This window comes from Oryctolagus cuniculus, chromosome Y (assembly GCF_051225735.1).
Source record: "Oryctolagus cuniculus isolate XC-2025 breed Fujian yellow rabbit chromosome Y, ASM5122573v1, whole genome shotgun sequence".
NCBI lineage: Eukaryota > Metazoa > Chordata > Mammalia > Lagomorpha > Leporidae > Oryctolagus > Oryctolagus cuniculus.
Genome location: NC_142889.1, coordinates 1,183,074 through 1,189,677, shown reverse-complemented (window position 1 = coordinate 1,189,677; position 6,604 = coordinate 1,183,074). Strand labels below are relative to the sequence as shown.

Sequence of the window (6,604 nt, the reverse complement as noted above, 5' to 3'; positions counted from 1 at the left end):
CACGTCCTTAGCTGCCCGCCCGCCTTTGATAGACCTGGAACCTGGAGTCTGCGGAAAGAACCCCACCACCCTGCCTCCCTGTCCTACTCCACATGGACATGGAACCTGAAAGTCTGCCGCCAGAACCCCACATCCTTAGCTCCTTTGGCTGCCCCTGAGGGGACCAGGAGCCTGTCAGTCTGCATGCAGACTTCATGTCCTTAGCTCCCCTGTGAGAGTCGACCGCCCGAAAAACATCACCAAGAGACACGTCTCTTATGCAAACAGCACGGGGAAGTTTTATTGATTATCCAGCATGCTGGGGCTGTCTGATCATCATGAGCAGAGCAGCCCCGAATAACCAAAGGTTAGGGTTTATAAAGGCAAAAACCGCAAAACCGGGAAGGGGAAGAGAATACACGGTTGTTAAGCGGTTGCTAAAGTCTTACAATCAGCAATTATGATCTTAAGACATAGACAAATCACATCTTTATTATTAGCCCAGGTAACCCAGGTGTAACCTTTTTACTTTTAAGCTTGAGCAATCATGCTAGGGGGTTTTTGTGCATTGCCAAGGGTGATGTAGTGTACTGCTATTGTCCGACTATTTGAGATCATAGTTTCAGACCAGAGTCTCACGGTGGGGGGGTTGCTTTCCCAGAATGCAGTCTCAAGTGCTCCAAAATGGAGTCCCTACTGTCAAGGTGCTACTTTACTCTGTCTTATTTTCACAGCTGCACCAGGAAGGTTTTTAAACCTGTAAGCTTAAGCTTAACTCTTGACACCCACACATATACAATTTTAACTCTTCATTCCCCACTCCTTGTTGTGAGGATCTCTAATCTTAGAGATTATTCGTTTTTGTCTCTTTTAATGTGACATATTGTTGTCTTACAACCATGAGTTTAACATTTTTAACTTGTTCCCACATGAAGGTGATGAGTCTATTTAACACACAAGGTCCTATGGTTACAATTAGGAGTAGAACAATTAAGGGTCTGTTAGGGCTGACAGTAGAGTAGTAAGCCATGGGGACCGGCCGAACCATGACTCAAACCATCCCTGTTGAGTTTTCCTTTCCCGTTGCATTTTTCCAGTCATTTTTTGAGTTTGGCCATGGAGTTTCTAACCACCCCGGTTCAGTCGGCATAAAAACAACATTTTTTCTTTAGGGCCGCGCATAACCCACCCCCATGAAAATGAGATTTAACCCCCCGCCTGTTCTGTAATACTGAAATGCAGATACTGGGCTGCATCTGGGAGATTGTGGAAGATTTGTCAGGCAGAAGGGGCGGGCATCTCCACCTGGAAGGTTATCAGGTAGAAGGGGGCAGGGCAGGATGCAAAGGCCAGGCTGCCCGTGAAACATTGTCAAGATGACTGAGATGTAGATGCATATGCTGGACACATTAGGCCTTTATGTCACACACACATAAGCTCATAACTGACTTTCTGCCTAATATTTTTCCCTCAAGAGGTAATACCCAAAATTCTTCTTTGGGATTATGGATGGAGTTCCGTTTTCTGTAACTTCTTCGAAGCTGGCATGTGGGCGTCGAGGGGGATTTGGGTATTTCCTCTTGCTACCTGTCTTATGGTGTGCAACAGTGGCCTTGGAAAGACTGTGTTGCTCGGTCCAGAGGGCTGCTCAAGTCGTCCAGTGGAATGGGCTGGAAGTCTTGCCTGATGACCATTTGGAGTTCAACAGCTTTTAGTCTGTTAGAGACAAAACGAACAAGGGCATTAAAAACACACGGCCCAAAGAGAAGCATCAAGATTGCAGAAGTTAGTGGGCCAAGGAGAGGAAATAGCCAGGATTTTTATGATCAGATGTTAGGCCAGAAATCCCAGCCCTGCTTGGCCTGGTCCTGGAGCTGTTTGGCTTTTTCCAGAAAAAGTACAAATTTGGGTTTGTGTCTGTCTAGTCTGATTGACCCAGAGACTATATGTGTGTGTATATATATATATATATATATATTAGATATTTAGTAGCCAGTTTTGCTAGGAAGTTAAGCCAATGTACAAGACTAGAGTCTCAGGCTGGGAAAGAAGACAGACTAATGAATTACTTACATATATTATGGATTATTGTGCACACCCCTTAAGAGATAGGCCCTTTAAGTCCTCAGTGAGGACCTGTCCAAATAGGTGTAGGGCTATCTGAGTTAGCTGTTATTGAAAGCCCTGTTTTTAGGAACTGGCAGGGAGGGCTTTCTAAGCTTAATGTTATTGGACAGACTTTTAAGGCCTGGCTGGGTGTGTGAGGCCCAGACCTATCCATGGGGTGCTGGAAGAGAATTGAAAGAGATGCAAATCTCCTTTAAGGGAGGCACCCTGTTGACTTGCATTACATGGCTGGACTAGGAGGAGAGCTGAATAGGAGGCTGATAGAAATAGGCAACTTGTGTTTCACTGACCCTAGGCCATCCCCTCAATAGCAGTGGCTGGAGCTGGAAGCTGGGCAGAGGCTGGGCAGAGCCAAAGGCTTTTTAGCTCAGGGCCACAGGGTCTGTAGTTCTGAACCAGGAGTCCTTCGACACCCAGGGCAGTTCCGTATCCAGTGGCCGTGCTCTTGGCAGGGCTGACAGAAGGCATTTGCTGTTACAACAGCTGCTTGCCCAATGCCCTGGCTCCTTATATCAGCAACAGGTGCCGTTTGGGGTGCACTGGCCTTGCTGGGTCTCCTTGATGGCAATCACCGTGTAAAGCAGCCATTGATTGGTCTGTTGCCTATCCTCTGCTGCTTGCTTGCTCCTCGTTTTCCTGGTCTCTAATAAAGTAGACCAAGGAGGCAGCCTCTATGATGTCAGTCAAGGGGGTGCTCAACCCAATCCTGATTTTTGGAGATTTTTTAATATCAGGGTGAGCTAGAAAAATTATGGTCATGGGCAAATTCTGACACTTAGTATTTTCCTGCGAGTTAAGACCCTTTAGGTAAGATCAACTGTGGTGACCTGCTTGCATACTTTGAGGTCATCAGTGTAAATTTTTACACCGAAAAATTGATCTAGTTGTCACATTATTTTATAGTTTAACCTTTTTTTTGTTGTTGTTGTTGTTGTTTGGGGCCCTATACTGTGGCCAGGCATTATTACAGAAAAGGTCAGTCATCCCTTACATAAGGTCTGGGGATCAAACCCTACGTCACAGTGGAGAGTCCTGCAGAACAGTAGTAACTTCCCTTCTGGAAGAGAAAAGAGGAGAAGTGAGGCAGCAAGTTGGGTCTCTAGCCTGACTTTTTGGGCTTTTAGATTTAACTGGCAGTTTAACCAGTGTTTACTGCGTAGCCCGACTTAGAGGAGAAATTGTGGCAGAGGTCTCTGCCATTCTTTGGCTTCCGAGTATTTACCGTGTAGCCTGTGAACACTAGAGCTTTTTTGGTTTTCTGGAACCCAGTTTTCTAGTATCTGCCGCATAACCATAACTTAACAGAGACAGTAGAGTACACAATGGATTAACATGAATTTTATGTTTTTTTGTTGTCGAATAAACCAGAAAAAAAAAAAAAAACCTTGTATATAAGAGTTTACATAATTTAAAATTATTTAACAGAGTTAAAAAGAGCTTACAGGACCTAACTCTAGAAATGGCAGAGTAACCGATTAAGCAGACACTGTTAAAATAGACGTTACAGTTTTTGCAAAAACAGATTTTAAGATTTATGATTTAGACCATTTTTAGATATTTACTAATATTAGTACACATTTTTTTTTTAAACCCATTGTTATAACAGAAGATCAGACTTCAACTTTAGGTCAGTGTAATTTTGGCATTAGCACTCAACTCTGTAAACAATATTTTAAAATCGTAAACATTTTAAAACTTTTTATGACTTGTTTATACCTTTTGAAACTTTATACCTGTAGTTACTTTTACATAGCTTTGAATTGTCATGTATGGACAACCTATGAGAATACATGTTAACAAACTCAAACAGTTTTTTTTTTTATCGAATTTGAGATGTTAAAAGTATATATAATACATTTTTTTAAGTTTTACTTAGCACTGATGCCTAGATGACTTAAGACACTGAGTTATTAATGAATACCACACCATTATTTGAAATAAAAGTTAAAATTACATTTTTATGTTTTTAAGTAACAGGAGGATAACACCTCCTGGACAGCAAACATTAGTGCATGTTTATAACTTTGAAAACATCTTTATCATTAAGAGAAATAAGTTTAAAGCATATTAAAGACATGTAAAACTGAGCAAGCAAGCCACTGAGCAAACCTAAGGGCATTTGCATTACCTCAATTTTCTGAACCAATCTGCATTGGCTTACTTTAATTAACAACATAAAGGCTTGTATACATAGAATTTTACTCTTATTTTTATAAGACCACTTTAGCTCGAAAGCAAAAACATAAATACAGCATAGGTCTGACACCATTTATAATATTTTAATATATTTTATATAATCTGAATTGACTCAAGCAGCTGTTACTTTAACAAATTTAGAGTCTCATCCTTTGAGAGTTCCAGGGATCCGACTGGAAGCCCAAAGTTGGAAGACTCGGTTTAGAATTTAAGCTGTCAGAGAGTCAAACCATTTAGCCAAAATTAGTACATTTTTGATCAGTTGGGTAATCACTCAGAGGTTAAAAACAGATAAACAATGTAAACAAACTTTGCGCTGTAGTTTTTTTCAATCAAGACTTATAATGGCAATAGAAAAACGCAAAACCTTTAAGACAGGTGAACGCTCTCAGATGAGTCAGGGACAACAGCACAGAAAAGAGCTGATTATCAGCATATGAACCCATTGTTTAGGTTTTTATTAGCTGCAAAGAGAAAAACCCATCAGGTTGGAAAGGGTTAATGGCTTAAGGTTCTGGCTCCCTTAGGTAAGGTCAGCAGTGGTATTGAATTGGAAATTCCTCCAGGAGAGGAGAGAAAAAAGCAGCCCTTGGGTGGGGGCTCTGCCTAGAGATATTTGGCTATGCCTGCCTGGGTGCGGCAGGCCACACAGACTAGAATAGAGTGCAGAGAAAGGCTGTGGTCCCCCATTTACAGGGAAGACTGCACACACCAGGGCTTGGCAGGACTAACCGTGGGGTTGGGTAGGTGCGCTGTTTTACCAAGAGTGTTGGGAACCTCCTATAATTTAACCAAAGCCAGATTAATTAGGACTACTGCAGACACTCAGTCAATTACAACAGATAGTTAACTTTAGCTCTTTTTCAGATTTAGTCCTCAGGCAATCAAAGCTTAGCAACAGTAATAGTTCACAAAAAACTTTAAGACGCACCAGAGCTACCATAAGCTGCAAAGACGGAAAACTTTCTACCAGGTTGGAAAGGGTTAACAGCTAACAGGTAACAGCTTTTTCCTAGGTGGAGAGACCTGTGGAATTTCCCTCTCCCTTTCTCCTGCCCAGTGGTATAGGAATGGAGATGAGGAGAGCAAAAGAGTGGGGGAAGGAGCCCCCCCCCCAGGAGGAGGAAGGCAGAAAGCAATGACCTCCTCCAGTCTGGGGGCTGGGTGGGGTTTGAAATCTCCTATTGCTCAAGGTTACCCACAACCTAGTTGTCTGAGTTTACCTGAAGGGCCAATATTAGCCTCGACCGAAGCTAAGCCCTGCTCGCGTAGCAGTAGGCAGCGTGACCAGGCGTCCCTCCGAGAGAGAGACCTGGTGCTCGGGTCGCAGTCCGGCCGCCGGGAAGCCAAAGCGAGCTCAGGGGGTCTCCAGGCTCTCAGCCAACTGCCCTTCCTAATTTCCCTCCCGTTCCTTACAATCCCTCTGGAGTTTCGGCCGTAGCTAAGCTGCATTCGCGGAGAGCTGTGGGGTGCCGGACACTCAACGGTCACCTCCACAGATCCGGTCCCGCTTGAGGGAAGGAATACTGACCTCCGATGTCTTCTCAAAATCCCGGTCCAGGTGCCCATGACGGCCAGGCAGGAGAATGGCCTCTTTCACTCAGCAAATGAGTGGTAAATGGAATAAGCCCTCCGGGGGGGGGGGGGGGGGGGGCAATCCACTCCAAGAGTAGGCCATTCAGAGGCACAGAAAGACTGCTGCTTTACCTTCTTAATCAGAAGAGAGAGATTAGATCCCCTAGCCCACACATCAGGCCAGTGAGCCAAAGTAAGAGATAGCGGCGTGGACACAGTTTGACCCATGTTACAGACAGAAAAGCAATTCCCCCAAAAAAAACTGAAACCTAAAATGTAACCGCTGTTGGCACCAAACTCCCGCCTAGGGGAATTTCTGATGGGAGTTTCGCTGAGCGTCCTCAGTCTCCCGGTCCTCTCGGGGCGTCCCCCAAGGTGGTAGCCTGGGGCTTCCAGGCACGTCTGCCAGCCACAGTGCATACCGTGCCAACCCAAAAACCAAAACCAAAACAGGCCTGTAACCCGAAAAACTGAAACCTGAAGCGCGCATATACTGAGTCCCTACCTTAGGCGCCTTTATACTTACCCCAAGAGACTTCTGTTGGAGGCGTCCACGGGCAGCCCAGATCTCGCTGGGGCCTCCAAATGTGAGAGTCGACCGCCCGAAAAACATCACCAAGAGACACGTCTCTTATGCAAACAGCACGGGGAAGTTTTATTGATTATCCAGCATGCTGGGGCTGTCTGATCATCATGAGCAGAGCAGCCCCGAATAACCAAAGGTTAG

The 6,604-nt window shown here is 44.5% G+C and overlaps 1 long non-coding RNA gene across 1 annotated transcript; it reads right to left on the bottom strand.

The window, feature by feature from the left end:
- Window positions 1-255: 255 nt before the first annotated feature.
- Window positions 256-6,397, bottom strand: LOC127490269 (uncharacterized). Its single transcript, XR_016228749.1, has 2 exons — window positions 5,834-6,397; window positions 256-1,695 (listed from the first exon to the last, which is right to left on the bottom strand). It is a non-coding gene; the product is annotated as an uncharacterized LOC127490269 (long non-coding RNA).
- Window positions 6,398-6,604: the final 207 nt, after the last annotated feature.